We start from the raw sequence: 21697 nt of genomic DNA, 5'->3' as shown, positions 1-21697 counted from the left end.
CTATAGCAGGTAAAGAACCTCTGTAGTGGTATAAAGTGTCCACACTAAGACAATAATCCCTTTCTTAAAGAACCAGTATCATTAAAGTAGTTCAGTTTTCTACAATAGACAAAGTATGAATAACTTATTGAATTTGCAAAATGTTGTATTTGAAGCAGAAGTGAAACACCCAATGGCAACACTGAAGTGTTATAAACAAGGTTATACCTATGCTGCTGTGTCTGGGTTGTACTGCAGATACAACTGAGCTGGCCAAACTACAGGTCAGCACAAGCTGATTTATCTTCCACTGGGTGATGGTGCCACACCTGCTCTGAGTAGAAAGGAATCACTACTCACGATAGGGTTGTGGGTCAACACTACACCACATCTCCTCCTTTTTGAAGTTAGACTAGAGCAGTTTTCTCAAAGTTATTTTCCCGATTCTGTCAGTATTTGGGAAGTCAAGAGTAAAATACTGTTCACCTGCAGGGTGAAATGACAGGTTTTTATTTTTGGCTTGGAACATTTCTCTTTTAAAAAAAGGGCCAAATTTCCATTAACAAGCATATGTTAGAAGCAAATTACTTGAGGAAGGATGTTCTAGAACGCTTTTCCAGCATAAACTGTGAGAAAAAACCATCCTAAACCCAAACTATTACAATGAACTTGAAAAAAATACTTACAGTAGAAAAAGGCTGATCTTGTTTGCCCAGGTTTTGGAATGTCTCTTTTGGTCCTGGGACAAATGAGAGTTATTTGTGACCTGTTCTGGGGAATCACATCTGGAATATAAAAAGAGATGTCTTCAAACCAAAGAACTGCTTTGCATCAAGTGCAAAAGTAAAGCATATTCTCCTTGCATTCCTGACTGTACTCAGCAATAGTTAGCATTAATGGAATAAACGAGAAATGCTGCGTGTGTTTCTTGTCAAAAGGAAATATTTATGTTCATGCTTCTTGTTTACTGCAGCATCAGTACAGTTTAAGCAATCTGAATTTAGATGTTGTACTTCAAATCTCCTTGTGCTAAGAGCTGCACACAACAGGGAGAAGGTGTTTGTCATGGGAGATACTGTGTTCTAAACAACTAGAACACAAAAAAGGAAGGCAAGAGAAGTTTGTGAAGATGAAGGGATTGTCCAAGAATCACACAGTAAATCATGGCAGAGCTAGGATAAAACCTAGATTTCTCAGTTCTGACTCGGTAATCTCAGCCATTGAGCAAGCTGCTTCTCAGTGCATAACAAGAACATGCAGTACTTTGTAAAGAAATATGCAGTAGAGATTTTGGTGATATTGACTTATGTATTTACAATAACTAAATCCAAGGAGCTTTTAAATCTGCACAAGCAGGGCTTTTGAAAGGAGTCCCAAGTATAAAACCTGGCAAACTCACTGAAAAAATCCCTGTCACTGTAGCGGGTTGTGCTTTCTGACAGGAATTTCACAATAAATACTCTCCCTGCACTGTCTGCAGATGCAAATGCTGCAACAGGGGGATTTGGAAACACCTTTCATGTACTATGCAGTTTTAAACAGCAATAAACAAAAAAAAGCAATAATATGCTTTTCATAACTGCTGCTGAACATGCTGATGCCTAGTGTCAGGGACTGCAGTGATGACAGATTTAGAGATTAGAAAATGAAACACACAGAATATTTCATGCAGAGCAGGAGACTGCCTTTGCTCAACAGGGAAAAGACGAAGTCCCTTGGTACCACACAAGAGTTGCCTATATTTACACTTGCCTCTTCATGGAGTGCAGGAAGCTCAGTGTGCTCATGACACCTGGCAGTTCAAGGCCATGTTGTCTTTAAGGAGCTCAGCCTTAGGGCAGCCTGCCTGCTTTATCTGCCCACTCATGTGGCACACAGTCTTCATCTTCCCAGGGAAACCTTTATACATGTGTTTCTGCCTTTCATTGGCCACAGGACAGCTCCTGGACAGATGTGCAGGAGACCACCATGCAGTCATGCTGTGTGAGAACAAGCTGCTCTGTGCACACTTTGAGGTGTCTCCTGACAAGAAGGATGTGCTCAAGAATTCCTTTACCATGTCACCAGCGGGGTGGCCCTGGGTCTGCTTCCAGGTTCTTCCTGTCATTACATTGCAGGAACCAAATCCAGCTCCAGCACCATGGCTGTTCCAGCACAGTGGTGCCTGTGGATGCACAGAGAAGAAGAATAATTGAGTGCTTTTGAAAGTCTGGCTACTTCATTTAAGAGCTGATGTGGAAGCTGAGCCCCTCTGAAAATAAGATCACTAGACAGATGGAGACTTATTTCAACGCAATTACCCAGTCATTTGAGGTTCATCCATTAGGGTAAGAATACAGCTAAGCACATGGCAAAATATACCCTGCTGTGGTCTGTTGCAGTCCTTTTGTAAAGGCTCATGTGTCAGCTTCTCGGAGAAGTCAGAGATAAAGACAACCACGGCAAACAATACTAGAATCATCCACAAATATTTCTTTCCCTGGTCAAGGTTTCTAGGGTGACAAATCATTCTGAGTATCTCTGCAGCTTACAAAGTGCCTGATTTGAAACCCACAGCAGAGGCTTGGCTTTCAGAAAGAAAGAAAAATTGCTCCGGACTTTCTGTTCTCCAGTTGCAGATTTTTCTGAATGTCTTTGCTACAGGAGACTTATACAGAACACCTCTTTTGGGAAAGAGGTTTTGGTGCTAGTGGCTCTCATCTCTGTTGGAAAAAATACAAGATGAGCCTTTCAGTTTATCCTGGCCAAATTACAGCTGCCTAGTCATTTAAACTAATATACTAACTTCACTTGCACACATATTCCTAATTTGCCTTTAATTTTTAATGACTAAAGAAAAAGTTTGTACCATCTGGAAACTCGCACTTTTTTTTTCCCCATGTTTTCTGAGGTAACATATATAATTACTTGGCAAATGGTCTGGCTAATGCCACTACATCTTGTCAATAATTTGTATGCAAAAGATGAACTCTTGTGTGAGTGATAGTTCCTTTGAGGCAGGAGAGAGAGCAGAGGAAACACTTTTAGCTGAACAAAATGTCAGCATCTTGTAAATATGTTGCCGAAGCACTTATTCTAAACAGTGTGTCCACAGAGACTTGTATTAATGATCCAAAATACTACAGCAGCGTGAAAAATGACTAAAATGCTGCCACTGTTGTGTACGCTGCATTACAGCCAGCAATGGCTGTCAAACAGAAAGGCAGGGCTGTGAGCAGGAGCAAAAGGCTTCTGGAGGAAGAACTGGCAAGAATGGTGTGCCAGAACTGGGAAAGCACCGGGCTTGGCAGTGTGGAGTGGAAAGTGGTCGGATAGTGGAGATGGGCGTGCAGATCTTCTGGCAAATTTCACATCAGCTCATATGTAACTGTGGTTTACATTTCCTGATTTTTCTGGTACTCATTTTTGGGAAAGGTTTTGTCTATATGCAGTTTGTTTTCCTCGCAGTCTTAGCCAGAGTGTAAGGAAATCATAGTTTTCTCCCCTTAACATTATTTCTATTTATTACATATGTTGCTCAAATCAGAAGAAGAAAATGACTTTCCTCTTATGGTTGCTATATAGCAGATTTAAAAAACCAGTTCTTTTGGAGGGGGGAATAAGGCAGATTTTTAAAAATGTATTTGCTGTACCTGTTACTCTGACTATTTCAACTCAAGAATAGTTACTTTTCATTTACAAATCTATTACAGAATAGTTCAGCTTGACTTGACATCCTGCTTTCCCTCCTTACAACATTCACATAGAATCAAAGAATCACAGAATGTTCAGGGTTGGAAGGGACCTCTGTGGGTCATCTAGTCCAACGCTCCTGCTGAAGCAGGGTCACCTACTACTGTACAGGACCGTGTCCAGGTGGGTCTTGAATATCTCCAGAGAAGGAGAATCCACAGCATCCCTGGGCAGCCTGTTCCAGTGCTCCATCACCCTCAGAGGCAAGAAGTTCTTCCTCATGTTCAGATGGATCTTCCTATGCTTCAGTTTGTGCCTGCTGCCCCTTGTCCTGTCACTGGGCACCACTGAAAAGAGTCTGGTCCCATCCTCCTGACACCCACCCTTCAGATATTTATAAGCATTTATTAGGTCCCTTCTCAGCCTTCTCTTATTCAGACTAAACAAGCCCAGCTCCCTCAACCTCTCCTCGTAGGAGAGATGCTCCACTCCCCTCATCATCCTTGTAGCCCTCCGCTGGACTCTCTCCAGTAGCTCCTCATCTTTCTTCAACTGTGGAGCCCAGAACTGGACACAGTTCTGGGCTGTTCTTCCCACTGTCAGTCACTTGCAACTAGTTTCAGTCATGTGGAGATAGTTTGCTTTGGATGGGAATACTACATGTATCAGAAGAAAGGAGCACCAAATACTTAGGGTTTCATAGGCATTTAGCAGAATACTTACAGGATATTCTTTCACTGTTTTGCAAGAAAGTTTCTGTCCAGCTCTTCCTGGAAGGAAACTGGAAGTGACAACATGCTACCCATGTGCAATGATTCAGTGACTTGGTGTTCATTTCTGAAGAGGGACTTTCAATCTCTGTGTATCACAGCAACGGTAACTTCCCATAGTTTCCATAGTTTGAAAAAAAGGAGCTAGTAAAAATACAAATGCAGATGTCAGTGTAGGTAAGGAGATTAAGGAGCATGTTAGCCTAGTTCTTTAATCCTTATCATTTGCACTTTAGTACCGGCACCAAATCAGAGCTGAAGAATGAATGCCTGAGACTAGACAAAAGCCTTTACTGCCACAACACATGCTATAATAAGTTTCCAAGAGTGTTAAATTTCAATTATCTTCCAACAGACTAAAACTTGGACTCTTCTTAATAGTTTCTAAGTAGGAATTATATTCTTTAAAATTTTCTATAGTTTTCTAGTAATTTTGGTCAAGACTTTGAAGAAGAGTTTTGAAAGCAGTTGACTGCAAAAAATATAAGAAGATTATAGATTTCTTTTTTTTTACACAGTAGTTCATATAAAATAAGAATAATACCTTGGACTTTTGGATTATCCTTTAACAACATCATTTTCTAAACTTCATGTGCATTTCTGACACAGAAATGATGCAAGTGTGACTGTTTTTATTCCTTTTTTCTGTGCTTATTAACATATATGAAATTTTTTGTTCAGGTATTTTTACTACCTTACTGCTTGTGTTCATTTCTTCTCTTGACATTATGAGTTGAACTACCATAAGTAATGTAAAATATTTACCTTTTACATGTTATTAGGCTGCATTTGTAGGACAGATTCTTTACTCTTTGTAACTCCCTTTTTCAAAACAAATTAGATCAAAATAATTTCATTTAAATTGTAAATGTATTATGTTTACCACTGTACTTATTAAAATATAATTTCACATTTCTTAACAGGAATTCTGATTAGCTTAGTGAGAGTCCCATACCCAGAATGTATGCAGAAATGACTATTCACAATGCATTTTATTGTTTCTTCAACCAGCAAATGTTAATTAACTGTCCTAGCTTTGTTTTATGTCTATGAGTTTGCTGACATAATGCAAATAGAAAATCAAGAAAATAAGCTGAAAATGACCTTTACTAATGGAAAGAGAGGAAGCAAAAATGATGCTATGGCTTTTTTTGTCACAGTGTAAAAAGGCAATGTAATTTAATTATTATTCTGTCACTGTGCTAATGACTATTTAGCCTTTACAAATGACAGTCTACACTAAAACAGGGAGCTGACCCATGCTTTTAATACTAAAACCATTTTTCTCTTTTGTGCTAATTTCAGTTAGAATGGAAAATTGTGTATAATGTTATTACTTACACTGATTACAGTCATAGATAAAAATCTTTGAAGCTTTATGTATTATATCATTCAAATGCAAGATTTTTGAGAGAATGGAGAGGTTTCTGCTAACAGTTTCAACATTAAGTTTTTAAAAATGTTTTTAAAACTGAAAATATAAACCAAAATTCTCCATACACAATCTTCCACAACACTAAATAAATTTCTGCTAAAACACTGAATCCTTGCAGTAGAACTCCAACCAGTATCAGACAACACAGTCCTATTACAAATATTTCCACCTACATATGTGGATAAATCACACATGGAAATGCCAGACTCTCCAGGTTTTCATTTTTGTTGTGGCTGTGAGAAAACAAACACATTTCTTCAACAGCTGTTTTTTTACAGCCTGTCCACTGCTCTGTAATAATTGCTTCTGTGCACCCTTTTATCCCAAGCTAAGCACAGGGGCAGGTACTGCTTTTTTACTCTTACCTAGCAGTGGCTTAGCATAGCTTGGGCATCATGCCTCTGATGCTGCAGCCTGGGCTGCTTAAGGATTGTGATGGGACCTCTTGCCCTGCTGGTACTTGATGAGTGGGGACAGTGACAGTGATTAGTGCTCTGGATAGCTTTTGCAAATCATCACTTATAGCAGAGGCGGTGTAACAACAGTTGAAGTATGTCATGAATGTTTACGTGCTGTTGGGCTTTTTTTGCAGAGTGAGCTAAAATCAATGCTGGATTTAATTTTTAAAAGTGCAGTGGCTGAGGATTTGATTCACAGGATGTCCATCTGTCTCTCCAACAGGAGCAACAATCTTCAAAATGGATAATGTATGTACTTCCAAAAACTCTCTCTCTCTCTCTCTCTCTATATATATGTATATATATAACTATATATATATATGTATCTGCTGAAGATGAACCTGCTTTGGTAGAATATTTTTCTCTCATTTCGATAGTAATTATCCTCCCAAAGCAGGTTATCCATTGTGATAAAGAAACCAGAGATCTGTATGAAAAAGATGACTGATATAAGTAGAAAACATCTACAGTTTCCTGCAAGATGAATGAAAAGTGGTAGAAGGAGAAACAACACTAATCTAGAGTGACTCTACATTCTACCAGCAGTCCTTAAACATTCCAGTGCCTTATTAATTTGCTGGCCTTGTACTGTCTTTGAATATGTAATTGAAATGGAGACAGAGTAATGTGATAGATGTGCTACAGGATATGCACTTCTTGCTTTCTTGTTCACTATAAAAAAATCAGTTTTAATTAAGTTGCCTTCCACTAATTCAGATTCTCTTTAAAAATGTAATTAAGATGTGATAAAAGTGGCTGAGATATCCTAGTCATTTGAAAATGTTGAAATGGAAGTCATAGATTTTTTCCCCTTTCTTTTCCATGTGGCCAATTTTCTGCTGTGGGAAGAACATATTGGACTAGTTTCTGGGTTTTGGGAACTTTTTTTGCGTGTGTGTTGGTTTTTTTTTAAGTTCTTAAAGGCACCAGGAAAATGGGTTTTTATACCTTTGACCTGACTTGCTGTAAAAAAAAAAGCCTCTGTTTTGGGATATTGTAAAGTAGTTAAGAAACCTTCCATGTGTACAGGTGGTTAAATGCTTTTGCTTGAGGGGCAAATGATGCATATTTACTTATGAAAAGTTTCTCTAAGCAAATGAAGTATTTTTGTGTACTTAATGATATCCCTAAAGCACTTCGCAAAATCATACTTGTGCTGAGGTCAGGTTAGTGCTACACAGAAAATGAGGTCTGATACCAACAGAAGGAATTTCAAGTCTGAATCCAAGATGACAGACAGCTCTGTGAAAGACATTCCCTGAGACGCAGAACTTATTGACCAAGGAATAGCAATGTCACTCTGCTCCTAGGAGCTTCAGCACTATTTCTGTACATGGTTATTTTTTTATGGAGCAAGAACTGAAGGATACATATTATTTGCTGTTGCCTTCAGTTTTCCGAGCAATGTGACAATGAAGGCCGATTACAGGCAGTGTTTTACAACTAGAATAAAAGAAGACAAAAATGCCTAGTGTTCTGTGGCCTCACTAACTTTTTATGTACGCAGGTAACCTACAACAGTATTAACTTGTTCAGGTAGACTAAGGACCTCATCAAAAATATCTAATTTTTTGAGTCATGCTGATAAATAATACCATTTCCCCATTCTCAAGTGGTCCTTGAGTATTTTGCTTGTAACAGTATACTTGACAGCTGGCCTTGGGAATCTCTGATATGTTATGGCAAGCTTTGCTGAGCAACTCCAATAAAATGCAGAACTTTTGTGACTCAGTGTGTGGTGCTGTGCAAGAATATGCAGTCTCACTGTACAACACTATGAACTGGGGAGTGAGAGAAACTTACAGTTGTTCATGATACAGATGGTAGCATCTTTTAACGGATTTTGAAATTCTGAATCCCTGCTAAGAAAATCTGCCACCCTTGACATTTTATTAAACACAGTCTTAAGAAATTTATGGATTTGTCAGACGTAAAGACTGATGGAAAAATGTAGACTGACAACAGGTTAGAATGGCATGAAACTTGTGGTACCACTAGAAACCAAAATGTCTCTTTGGAAAATCATTACATAAATAAAGATAGATAATATATGCAGAGTGATGTACAAGGTCTTGACAGAAGTGTTAAATCAAATGCAGAGGTAACAGTTTAGATAAAAATACAAAATTTTATGTGCTTATGTGAGATTAAACGGATTATTATGTTGGGCAGAATTTTATTTCAGTGTTTGATACTGGAAGTTATTTGCCCATTTCATTAAAACAGCACAGAGAAAAGGCAATCTCAGGGCCAAAATTACAACATGGGAGGTGCTCCATGAAGCCAAGTAATCTTAAGGTCAAAATATTCCAGGATGAAAAGGACAGAAACTTCTTCTTTTTCCTTTTGTTGGTTGAGCTTATGGTTGCAGAAATGCTTTTTGAGTAGTGGACTTAATCACTAAGCACTGCTGGTCTGACAAAAGGTGTCTTGTTTTTAGTGGCTCATTTCACAACATCGCCAAGATTTGATGTTTCTTGTTCTTGTCTTTTTTGTCATTTGCATGTGTGCATTACTTTCTTTGAACGAACACAGCACAGCCGTCAAGCACGATGGGGTCTTCAGACTTCTCTCTGTGTTGGTATTGAATTGGCAGAATAAACAGTGAGTTTCTGGAAATTCATAGTATTTGCAGTTGATCGGCTTGTTTTTGCTTCTGCTTTCTTATGAAGAGGCTTTGTGGAAGTTCAAACATCACAAAGAAAAAGCAGAACAAAGAAACAGCTCTATATAACAAGGTAGAAATTTAAAGTTTCCATTGAAAATATAATTCATTTTGGTGAATTAATTGTTATAAGCTCACCATGTCTTTCAAGTATGTGGTCTGACCAGTACTACTTCACAGGAGAATTGAACAACTGAAGGAAATGCCTATAAATTTTAATATGGTAAGACTCCTCTAAGAGTTACGCAACAAAAGCAAAGAATTTTAAAAGTGTATCAAAGATCTTGGACCCAATTTTAGCTACTGCTTCTGAATTTGATCCTGCAGTTTCACTGACTTGACAACATTTAGGTATTTAATCATTGAATGAGAGTTACTTATGAAATGCCTGGACTTCTAAATAATTGCACCTAGTGTCTCTGGGAAATCCAGCTGATTGTGGGTACAAAATGGCAAACAGTTAGAGACTGAGGTAAAGCTGCTGATAAACTGTAGAAAGTGTGAAAAACATCTAGTCGTTTAAAAAATTGATGTCAAAAGACTGCAAAAAGTCTTGCAGGGATGAGGTGGGAGCTCCTGAGGTAGTAGGTGCCAACAAGGAAGTTTCTGTGAAACACCCCAAGGGAAACAAGGGGTGTTCCTCCATGAAAGTGACATGGCCAACAGCCCAGAGGAAATGCCTCTACATGAGTGCCTGCAGCATGGGAAACAAACAGGAGGAATTGGAAACCACTGTGCTGCTAGAAAGCTACAACCTGATTGCCTGTACTGAAACTTGGTGGGATAATCCAATGACTGGAGTGTGGCTATTGATGGCTACAGGCTGTTCAGAAGGGACAGGTGGGCAAAGAGAGTTGGAGGCATTGCAGTCTACATTAAGAAATCTATACAGTGTGAAGAGCTGTCCCAGAAGAATAGTCACGAGCAGGCTGAAAGTTTATGAGTGAGAGTCAGAGACTGAGGCAACAAAGGGAACCTTGTTGTTGGTGTCTACTGCAGGCCACCTGATCAAGGGGAGCCTACTGATGAAGCCTTCTTCCTCCAGCTCCAGGAGGCTTCACACTCACAGGCTCTCGTCCTACTGGAGGACTTCAACCACCCTGACATCTGCTGGAAAAGTAGAATGGCGAGCTGTAGGCAATCCAGGAGATTCTTAGAATGCATTGAGGATAACTTCTTCAGCCAGGTAATTGACACCCCTACTTGAGGGGATGCAATACTGGACCTGATACTCACCAATGCAAGTGAGCTCATCGGTGATGTCAAGACTGGAGGCAGCTTGGGCTGCAATGATCATGCATTGGTGGAGTTCACAGTCCTGAGGGATATAGGAAAGGCGAGGAGTATAGTCAGGACCCTAAATTTTGGGAAATCCACCTCCCAGGCCTTCAAGGAGTTAGACAGTAGGACCCCCTGGAAAACGGTCCTCAGGGACGGGGGGGCTGAACAGAGCTGGCAGATCGTTTAGGACGCTTTCCAGAGAGCACAGCAACTCTCAGTTCCTAGGCTTAAGAACTCAGGCAAGGAAGGGAAGAATCTCGCATGGTTGAGTCAAGACCTGCTGGTCAAGCTAAAGACAAAGAGGGAACTGCACACGCAACGGAAGCAGGAACAGGTATCCTGAGAAGAGCATAGGGGCGCTGCCTGGTTGTGTAGGGATTTTGTCAGGAAGGCCAAGGAGTGGCTGGAGCTGAACTTGGCAAGGCATGCTAGGAATAACAAGAAGGGGCTCTACAGGTATGTTAGCCAGAAAAGGAAGGTCAAAGAAAGTGTACCCGCCTGATGAACAAGAATGGCAACCTCGTATCAATAGATGAGGACAAGGCTGAGGTACTCAATAACATTTCTGCCTTTGTCGTCACTGGCAACCTCTCTCCTTTCCCCTCCCCAGTTGATGGACTGCAAGATGGGAAATGGAGGTGCAAAGCCTCTCCTGATGTAAGGGAAGATCAAATTCGTCACCACCTGAGGAACCTGAACATGCATAAGTCTGTGGGACCTCATAAGATTCATGCCAATCATCTGATTCAAGACAGCCAGCATGGCATCACCAAGGGTAAGTCCTGCCTGACCAACCTCGTCGCTTTCTATGATGGCATGACTGCCTCAATGGGTGAGGTAAGAGTTATGGATGTGATCTATCTGGACTTCTGTAAAGCCTTTGACACAGTCCCTCACAATATCCTTCTTTCTAAACTGAAGAAATATGGATTTGATGGATGGACTGTTTGGTGGATGAGGAATTGGTTGGAAGGTTGCAGACAGAGCGTAGTGGTCAATGGCTCAGTGTCCAAATGGACATTCATGACAAGAGGTGTCCCTCAGGGCTCCATACTGGGACCGGTGCTGTTTAATATTTTCATGAATGACTTGGACAACAAGATCCAGTGCACCCTCAGCAAGTCTGCAGATGACACCAAGACGAATGGTGCAGCTGACATGCCAGAAGGACACGATGCCATCCAGAGGGACCTGGACAAGCTTGAGAAGTGGGCCTGTGTGAACCTCATTGAAGTTCAACAAGGTGAAGTGCAAGGTCCTGCATGTGTGTTGGGGCAACCCCCACTATCAATGCAGGCTGGGAGATGAGGGTATTGAGAGCAGCTCTGCCAAGAAGTGCTTGGGGGTGCTGCTGGATGAAAAGCTGGACGTGAGCCACCAATGTTCGCTAGAAGCCCAGAAGGTGAATCATATCCCGGGCTGCATCAAGAGAAGTGTGGCCAGCAGGTCCAGAGAGGTGATTCTGCCCCTTTACTCTGCTCTGGTGAGATGTCACCTGGAGTACTGCATCCAGCCCTGGAGCTCCCAGCACAAAAAGGACTTGGAGCTGTTGGAGCGGGTCCAGAGGGGGGACACAAATATGATCTGAGGGCTGGAGGACCTCACCTATGAGGAAAGGCTGGCAGAGTTGGGATTGTTTAGCCTACAGAAGAGAAGGCTGCGGGGAGACCTTCAGCCTTCCAGTATCTGAAGGGGGCCTATAGGAATGGTAGGGAAAACCTTTTTAGCAGGGCCTGTTGTGATAGGATGAGGAGTAATGGCTTAAAACTAAGGAGGGTAGATTTAAACTGAATATAAGGAAGAAATTTTTTACCACAGGGGTGGTGAAACACTGGAACAGATTGCCCAGAGAGGTAGTGAAGACCCCATGCCTGGAAACATTAAAGACCAAGTTGGATGGGGCTCTGAGCAACCTGATCTAGTTGAAGATGTCCCTGCTCACTGCAAGGGGGTTGGGCTAGATGACCTCTAAATGTCCCTTCCAACCCAAAGCATTCTAAGATTCTATGATTCTAAGTTGATGGTTCTGACTAGTACTACAGGTGAAAATGAAATCAGTTTAATATCCAAACACCATTATGAAAAACAGCAAAAGTTGCAAGTGTTCTTATTTTAGAAGTAGAATAACTGCCCTCCAAAGTTCTTGACCCCTCCTTTGGCAATGAAAACATTTTTGTTTCCTCAGCAGCACCAACGAATACAGCTACTATACTGTATAAAGTAATTGTATTATATGACAGATAAAACAAAGGGTATGCATCAGATCATAAATAATTTAATTTTACAAAGGAATTTTACATCTTAATCTGTTTGACCATCACTTTCACTTAGACTCTGAAATAAAATTGTGTTATTGTATTCCTTGCTATAATCTAATATTTCACCCATAAGGAAATGTCAGGTTACATTTACAGCAATCTAGGAGCCTCTAAGCCAGATTGGAAGGTCATTCTGCTTGAGCATTGTAAATGAACCTGTCCAACAAAGTTTTGGTTAAGGACAACGAAGGACTCATTATACAGTCAATCTACCCAGATGACAGCAAAAGCAATGCCAAGGCTGCTACTGTCTGTCCTTTGAAATTCGAAATGATATCAAACACACAGGAATTTATCCTTATTTATTAAACCTGGGAAGAAATTGTATTTCAAAAAAGTATTTTTACAGAAGATCGTTATGTTACAGTGCAAATAGCATTAAGCAAAACAATATTTTGCTAGAGTAAGATAAACTGTATTTCAGTATTGTGAAAAATACGGGTGTACATTTGTTTTCATAAACAATATTAGAAGGCATGGCTTGTTTTAGAGCCTTCCTAAACTGCTGCATAGCATGATTAAGTTCTAACAAGAGACTTTTTTGCAGCAATCTGTGACTTCCTTTCTTACACATGATTGTCCATGTGTGCATTCACTATACGCACCATCAGTGAACATGACTGAAATCTTAAAAGTGATTTCCACTTCACTTCACTAGCATTGACACTAGAAACTGGGAGAAGCAGAGAGGCAGCTGTGAGTGATGCCTAACTCATGAATCAATCAAATAGCGATGGGAGAACAAGCCTCTAGATAACAAGTTTGCAAAGAAGTATCTAAAATTTATCCTGCACCACAAATCTCACAGCAAATAAAAATATTTTGTTATCATGAGAAAAACAATAGTAAATGTTGACCACATAAACTAGATTATAGCTTGTAATGGAAAGAACATTCTCTTACTGTTTCTTCATCTGTTGGGAAACGTATTTGGAAGACTTCAACTGGTATATCAAATTTTGGGCACAGAATCACTGGAGAAATTCCTGAGGAAGGTAAGTATAGAGATCTAGAAGACGGAACTTGGTGAAGATTTAAAGATTGACTTGCTTAGATAACCAGATGACAGGAAAACAGGATTATTACTTTTAAGTAAATATAAGGTAGCTGCATAAACAAAAGGGAGCAGGAATCTGTTCTTCACCTGGAGAGAACAGAAAGTAACAGGATCCCACATGATGCAACAGAACTGATCCCAGACCTAGGAAAACCAGATATTTTTCCTTCAGCAGCCTGTTCTTGCACAGAGTTAGCTGCACAGGCCTCCTATGAATACCAAAAAATTACTTCCTCTTCTCAAAATGCAGTCTTCCCTAAACAACATTGAGTTGAAAAATGAAAACAAGAAAAAAAAAAGAAAAAAAAGGGAGTATTTTGACATTTGTTAGAATTTCAGGCTTTTCTTCTCTGTTGCATTCACTGTATTGCCATTTGTTAAGCGCAGCAGTTCATTTGCATAGTAATTACAAAGTGGGTTACAAAGTTTTATAAAGAACTTTAATGGCTGAAACAGGTACACTCCATTTAAATTACTGACAGTATTACATTACAGATTTTTAAATGCAATTTAAAAATGAAAGCTCTTCAGTCCTAATGTGCCATATAAATTCCCAAAGATCAGCAATATTTGTGTTTTAAGAAGGTAAAACCTCTTCCCCAGTCCATTGTGAAAGCTCTGCTCTTTAGTGACTTCCAAAACCCTATTCATAAATACTGATTAGGCACTATTTCACCATAGGGTGCAGCATTACTAGCACAGCTCTCTACCCAGGGCCAAACTGGAAATGTTAGTATAGTAAATCAGGCCAAATGTCCTGGTAATTCTATACATGAAAGATCATCTTTAATAAATTAACATTAACTAGGGACTGAGCTCGTTTTATTTTTAGTTTGTAAGTGTCAAGGGCCAAGGACTGATTTAAGGAGGAAAAGCTATGGGCAAGAAACGCATAATGTGATTGCACTGTTTAAAGGGAAAAAAGTTTGAAGGCACAGGCCATTTGCAGTGCGACTGGCTGACAAACAGCCAAAGAAGTGAATCCAAGAGACAATTCATTCTGCTAAACAATGGGACACGCATGTTATCTGCTACCTTCGTAAAAGTGCCACGAATTAATCACTCTTGTCGCTTGTCATGCAAGTCTTCTGTACATTTGCAGAGTTCTTTGACTGCTCTTTAGACGAGTGTCTCACAACACCCTGTTAAGCATAAAATGGACTAAATGCATTAGAACTTCTGTTTTCATTGTAGAATGGTTATAGAAGCAGTGTAGACATTAGGGAGCCCATTAGCCATCAGTGATATTGTATTCATACTACTTGTAATCACTAAATACATAATTAACAGTTCCATCCACTTTGTTTTTAAATATAGTATTTCACAAGTGAAAAAAAACCTGCATTTCACCCCGGATATTTGGGAACAATTGCACTACCAGAGCCATTTCCCTGTACCTGTGATAGAATCATAGAATCATAGAATCATTCAGGTTGGAAAAGACCTCTGAGTCATCAGGTCCAACCGTCAACCCAACACTACTATGTCTGCTAAATTATGTCCTGAAGTGCCACATCTACACATTTTTTAAACACCTCCAGGCATGGTGACTCCACCACCTCCCTAGGCAGCCTGTTCCAATGCCTGACCACTCTTTCAGGAAATTTTTCCTAAGATCCAATCTAAACCTCTCCTGACGCAACTTGAGGGCATTGCCTCTAATTCAATCACTAGTTACCTGGGAGAAGAGACCAACACCTCCCTCACTACAACCTCCTTTCAGGTAGCTGTAGAGAGCAATAAGGTCACCTCTCAGCCTCCTTTTCTCCAGACTAATCAGCCCCAGTTCCCTCAGACACTGCTCCTAAGACTTGTTCTCTAGACCCCTCACCAGCTGCGTTGCCCTTCTTTGGACACGCTCCAGCACCTCAATGTCCTTCTTGCAGTGAGGGGCCCAAAACTGAACACAGTACTCGAGGTGCAGCCTCACCAGTGCCGAGTACAGGGGCACGATCACCTCCCTCCTCCTGCTGGCCACACTATTCCTGACACAAGCCAGGATGCCCTTGGCCTTCTTGGCCACCTGGGCACACTGCTGGTTCATGTTCAGCTGGCTGCCAGCCAGCACCCCCAGGTCTTTTTCCACCAGGCAGCTCTCCAGCTGTTCTTCCCCAAGCCTGTAGTGTTGCATGGGGTTGTTGTGACTAAAGTGCAGGATAGCCCTGCCTCAGGCAAGCACTTTGGCTTCTCTCTGTTCGTTGAATTATGAAGGATTCTTCAGTGTCTGGCCATGCTGCACTCTACAGTGTCCTTAAACACCAGTAGAGGGGGGATGCCCTCACTCTGCAGCAGCTCTGCTTTCACACAGAGTTGTACAGGTAAGGTATCCACTGATTATTGTGCACTTCCTCTTTCTGATAAGCTTCTTTTAAAAAATGGGACTTCCAGAAATGACACCACAGCTGCTGGTAAACTCTAGTTCAAATATTGTTTCCAGAAATGTCAATTAGACCTGCAGGAAACACAACACAAGCCTGGAGAAATGATTATTATTTCACTTGAAAATTTATACCACACAACAAAATTTATCCCTCCATGAGTTCAGGAACCTACCCTACATTAGCAGTGGGAAAATAACACAAGTCTTCCGTGTGACCAAGCACAGCTTTTCACTCGCGGACTTTATAAAAATTGTTTACCGTATTTGAAAACATTATTCCTGATGCAGGAGAATTTGGCAGGTGAGTTACTGTTGACTGCCCTGAGAGGTCTGTCCTTTGGCCAAACCCATCTCTGATGGAAAGGGGTAAAGCCTGGAGAAGATAACTTGCCTGTACTCACTGAAAACCCCCCTGTTCAGATGAAACTCATACCCATGTGTGATCCTGAATGAGAGTCTGTGGCCATTGGTGTATTGCAACTACTTTCTTCCTCCACTTCAGTAACAATAGTAGCCCTCACAGAGCTATGGATGTCCATGAAGTAAGCATGACAGCATTGCCACCAACAAGCCTCATATTAAAAATAGATCAAAGAAAAATTGCCTTGCCAAAATTTTGTTCTTAACCTGGCAAACAGCTTGTTTTTGCAACCTATGACATCTAGAGCACTCTGATGGGTCTCTCGTTACAACTCTCCAGAGAAATGGAGAAAGGAAGCAGCCTTCAAAAGAATCAAGAAATCAGCTTGGTGTGGTAAAAGATCACTAAACATTGCCAGCCGTGACAGATTGTTCATTTTCTTCCAGGAATTTCACAGCATTGTGCTGTGCAGGGAACCAAATGCATTGCATTTTACTGCACTGGAATTTTAAGGATTTGCAGTGCAGAATAAAGAAGTCTGTGCAGGATGGTAAGCAGAGAAATACTGTCTTTTCTACAGAAAATACATTTCCCCCTATGTATTCTCTACATTCCTGTCATCAGGAGCCTCATTTCATCAGAATAAGGCTTGTTCCCTTTCTGAATGATGCAAAAGCTTAAAGGACTTTTTAGCTCTAATTATGACTTTTTTTGTTATTATGTGAACTTCTGTGATATCACGACAAAACTAGTCACATAGCACTTTGACTGGAAAAAGAAAAGGAAGACAGATTTTTGTTTTTTTTTCTGAAAACTCCAATTGTTCAAATTAACTCAGTTCAATTATCTTAGTTTTATTCATGGGTCAAAACACACTGTGATGATACAGAAAAGAAAAAACCTTCTTCCGTAGAGATCTTCTATCCAGTACCCATGTCAGCATATATAACTCCAGTGTTTTATTTTATATTAGGTCTCTTTTCAGGCAGAAATGTCTCTGCATCTGATATCTATAGGTGGAAGTTCCATATAAATCACAAAAGTTGATAGAGGTGAGGATGGGTAAAATTAATTAATATTAGGAAAGCACTAAAATGCTTTGACTCAGTTTACCAGTGCATAGCTCAAAATATGTGGTTTACCACTGGAGGTATTAGTCAGTAACTAATAAATCTCAGCTACAAGATGAGCTCAGTTAGTGATTTTGAGATGCTATTGCAATGCTACAAAATAGACAAATAACACTGCAGGGCAATAGTCAGAATGCAAAAGGTAGAGTATATAACCAGAATATGTCAACTAATCCCTGCCCCTTCACAGCTTTGCAAAGAAATCTCATTCTCATCTTCTTTCTGCCTATGGCAGGTTATTCTTGCTTAAGTATGGAAACCTCTGTTTATCCTATTTTAAAATGCATCCTGTGGGTTTTCTCTTTTTTTTTGCTTTTTTTTTTTAATTTTACTTGGTATTTTAAAGGTGATTCTGTTGGATATGCTTAAGAAAACTTCTGGAAATTTTTGAGACAGATACTTACATTTAAGCACAAAATCAGAAGGTATGAAGCTGATCTGCAAATGTCTGGATCAAATTTTTGTCTACTACACATGATGCCAACAACTTCCGTGTCTCCCTGCTGAATGAGCTGAAGTTCTTCTTTCTTGAATTTCTGTCAAGATCTGAGTATGCCAAGCAGTAGACTTGCATAGATGGGGATAAACCATTGTAGAAGACTCGTGGGAAGTGAAAACAATCTGGTTGAGCTAAAAGCATAAACCTGGAGAAAGTGTACCTGAAGGAAAACTTGAGAAATACATATTCTAATCCATATTCGAATAGATAAGCAGGAAATATTTCAGTAGAAGAATACATAAGTCAGCCTTGGTGAGCTAGGGAAATAACCCCACACAGATGTCACAAGTAATTCTCAAAGGAAGTATAGAACTTCATACGACTAAGTAGTTTCTAAAATAAGCTTGACTTTTAAATGTATAGGTTAACATTTAGAGAGCACTTTTTAATTATGGAGAAATTTTTTTTCTACTACTAGAAATGAGTGAACAGATCAGTGGGATGTATTTTAGTAACTGGTCTATCTAAAGGAACCAGCGATATTGTACATTTTTTTCATATCCATGTCAAATGTTGACCTGAAAGAAAATCTGCTGGGACATTTGATTGTGTTTGATTTCAAATCATTTACTCGTTACACTGAAGATTTAGTATATCTTGAGGAATCTTAAGAAAAATATACCTTATCCTTGGTAATACAAACCTGTACTAGTAGCAAATGTGAGTTAGTAGCGATTGTAGTTTTCAGTGTTAAAAAAAAAATTGTCTAGGAATTTAGAAATGAGTCTATGCAGTCTGAATTACGAATAATTAGTTTCTGGTTACCTAGTTCAGTTAGACTCTTTGGCAAGCCAGACTAGCACTCTCTGCTCCAAGTAAGCTGGGAAACTAGTGTATTTATTTGGTGTAAAGCGCAGCGAAAGGGGCATGTCTTGCCCTGAGTCAGTCAGCACAACTTTCTGTTAGTAATGGAAATGGTCAAGGTACAATATGGCACATGGACATACAAAATGTCTGTACAAATGAGCATAGAAGTTAATAGCCTTGAGTTATTCCTTCTCCTGCATATATGAATATGTATGAATGCATTTCAAACCGCACATTTTTGCAACAAATCTTCCAAACTACTCAGGAATGTAGTTGCCTGATGTCAAAAACTGCTAGATTCCTCTCCAAGACAATGATGTTCAATAAGAGTATAATCCAATGATTTCTAGATCTTCCAAAAATGTCATAAATAAATGAGACTAGGATGAGTTTACAAATATGACCACTAAAGATAATTCCCATATAACGATTTCTTTCTTTCTTGACTATGAAATAGCAAGATATTGAAAATTAGGCAGAGAGAGCAAAGGAAAAGGCCAAAATGTCAGAGGAAAAGCCATAAAAGCTTTTATTATTAGATCAAGGAGCCGTTAACAAGGATGAAGGGTGGTCTTAAAACCCTTTTTTTCCTGTTTCAGTTTGGATGATCTAGCCAGTTTCATTTCTCCAAGGCAAAGCTGTCAGGTGAGGCTGGGGAACTTTAAAATCAGAAGTGCTCACATAATTACAATATGTTAATATTTCTCATCTGCGTAACATAGCCTGTGACTTCAGCTGATAGAGCAAATGAGTAAAGACCAGCTATGTTAAATGTAAAAAATATTTTGTTCTTCCTTCTGTTTTCTTTCCTCGCTGTAAGAAGGTGATCTAAGTTTTTTATTCTAATGCTATGATACAGAGACTTACTTCCAGGATTATTCATCATCTTAATATATGCACTAGACTGAGGAAATTAATAGCAAGGCAACACTGACAATTAAAAAACCCCAGACTAATCCAGTAGTCTCTGCCAACACATTGGTGATCTATTCGTGGAACAGCTAGTACAACAGTCTGTCTTCTGTAATTGTTTTCAGAGTGACTTGTACACCTCTTACAAAAAAAGACTGGAAAATCATCTTTTACAAAGTGCCATGCACTTATTATTTAGCAGTCTAGTGTGGACCAATTCAGCCATCAGAGGCTGGAATGAGACCGCATGGACTCATTTCTCTATGGTTCTGTGCTGCTGGTTCATGAAATTTATGACTCCTACATGAGCTTAATACAGTTCATACTGAGAAATTTTTATCAGACAACCAAGGAAGATATCCTTTATACCATACAGTCCATTAGACTGTTTAATCCTCTCATCTCATTGCTACTTTAAGCAATCATACAAATCAAATGTTATATTCAAATGTTTTTACTCTAGAAGCAAGTACCACAGTAAAGGTCAGAGTCAGAGGAAATTCAATGAGTACCTGTGTGTGCCATAATTTGTATGATACAGTGGTAATATTTTGATGACTTTTTTTTTTTTGTTAGGTGATTTCCAATGAATAATAAATTGCATGTGCCTAAGCAAAAGAATTTTACAGTAAATAAATTATCATTGAACCCTTTGGTAAAAATCCTTTTTGATAAAGGTAGCAGGAGTAATAATTTAAAAAATCTTCATTTTTTTTTCTTCATGAATTAAAACCAATATTAACATAAACCAAGAAAATCATAAAAAGGCCATAAGAAAAATATTCTCTTCTAGAGAAGGCTACAGGCTGCAAAAGGAATAACACAATTAGGATGAATTTCCTCATTTCTGCTGTGCTGTTTTTGAAGTTATCGTCATTTGCTCAAAGTATTTTTTTAACTTATATGTAGAACAGACATAGAGAAATGTATTCTTTCTCCTTCAACATCTCTCTCTCATACACACAAACACATACACACACATGAGCAGGGCAAATCTCCATCTTCTTATTCCCCCACTTTGCTTAAAAATATTGTCAATGGTTTGCAACACAGTTTTATGACCTTGATGTCATTCAGTCTCTCTCACTTGGAGTATTTCTACAAGTTTCTTTACAGAATTACAGGGAGCAGTTTGCTCCCAGGGAGCAGCTTGACAACTAAGAAGGATAGTCTTTAATGTTACAACACTTTTTCCAGAATTATCTAGAACAGGTGTTAATGCACGTGCATACACAAACATTTATTTCTATGTTCCGTATTGACATAATGTCCACATGCCTTATAGCACTCAAATGACTTATCTTCACAACAATTTTTTGAAGCAAGACAGTGCTTTGATTTCCATCTCACAGATAGAGGCTAAAGCAAGGCTTTGTAGCTTGCCCGATCTGACAAAGTGGCCTGGGGCAAAGCTTGGTTTTCTGGGTCTGACCTCCCAAGGGCTAAGCCCATTGTTCTAACCTGCCAAGTCACACAGGTGCTTTAACAGAGCGAGACTCTTGCCCGATTAATTTGTGAGCTGAAGCAAGTTTTTACAGCAGCATTCATCTTATTGTTGTAAGAGGAAAGAAATTTTGAATCAGGGCTCCTAATTTTAATTTGCAGAGTGGACAATTGACACTGTGGGTCAGGAAATTCTGCCACATTGAAAAAAGTAGCAGAGGGACTGGTTCTTGTTCTTTAACACAGCTGCAGTCCAAAACTCAAAAATATTTTACTTCTGCCTCTAACTAGATGGTGCTGAACAAGTCTTTCCACTTTCCACTACTTCAGTTTCAATACCTATAACTTGTCATGCATTTTCACCTCCTTTGTGAGGCTGTTTGTGATCTACCTGTGAAAGAGCTAGATTCTACTGTCCACAACAGAGGTATATTGATATAAATGTGAACTGTATGCAAAGTATTTGGGTTCCTTCATTGTCATTTTTACAGTCATTTTGATTAGTGTACAAATTCAATGTCTTTCTTGCC

The sequence above is a fragment of the Opisthocomus hoazin genome, chromosome Z (genome assembly GCF_030867145.1).
Source record: "Opisthocomus hoazin isolate bOpiHoa1 chromosome Z, bOpiHoa1.hap1, whole genome shotgun sequence".
In the NCBI taxonomy this organism is placed as follows: Eukaryota; Metazoa; Chordata; class Aves; order Opisthocomiformes; family Opisthocomidae; genus Opisthocomus; species Opisthocomus hoazin.
This window is presented reverse-complemented; position numbering follows the sequence as displayed.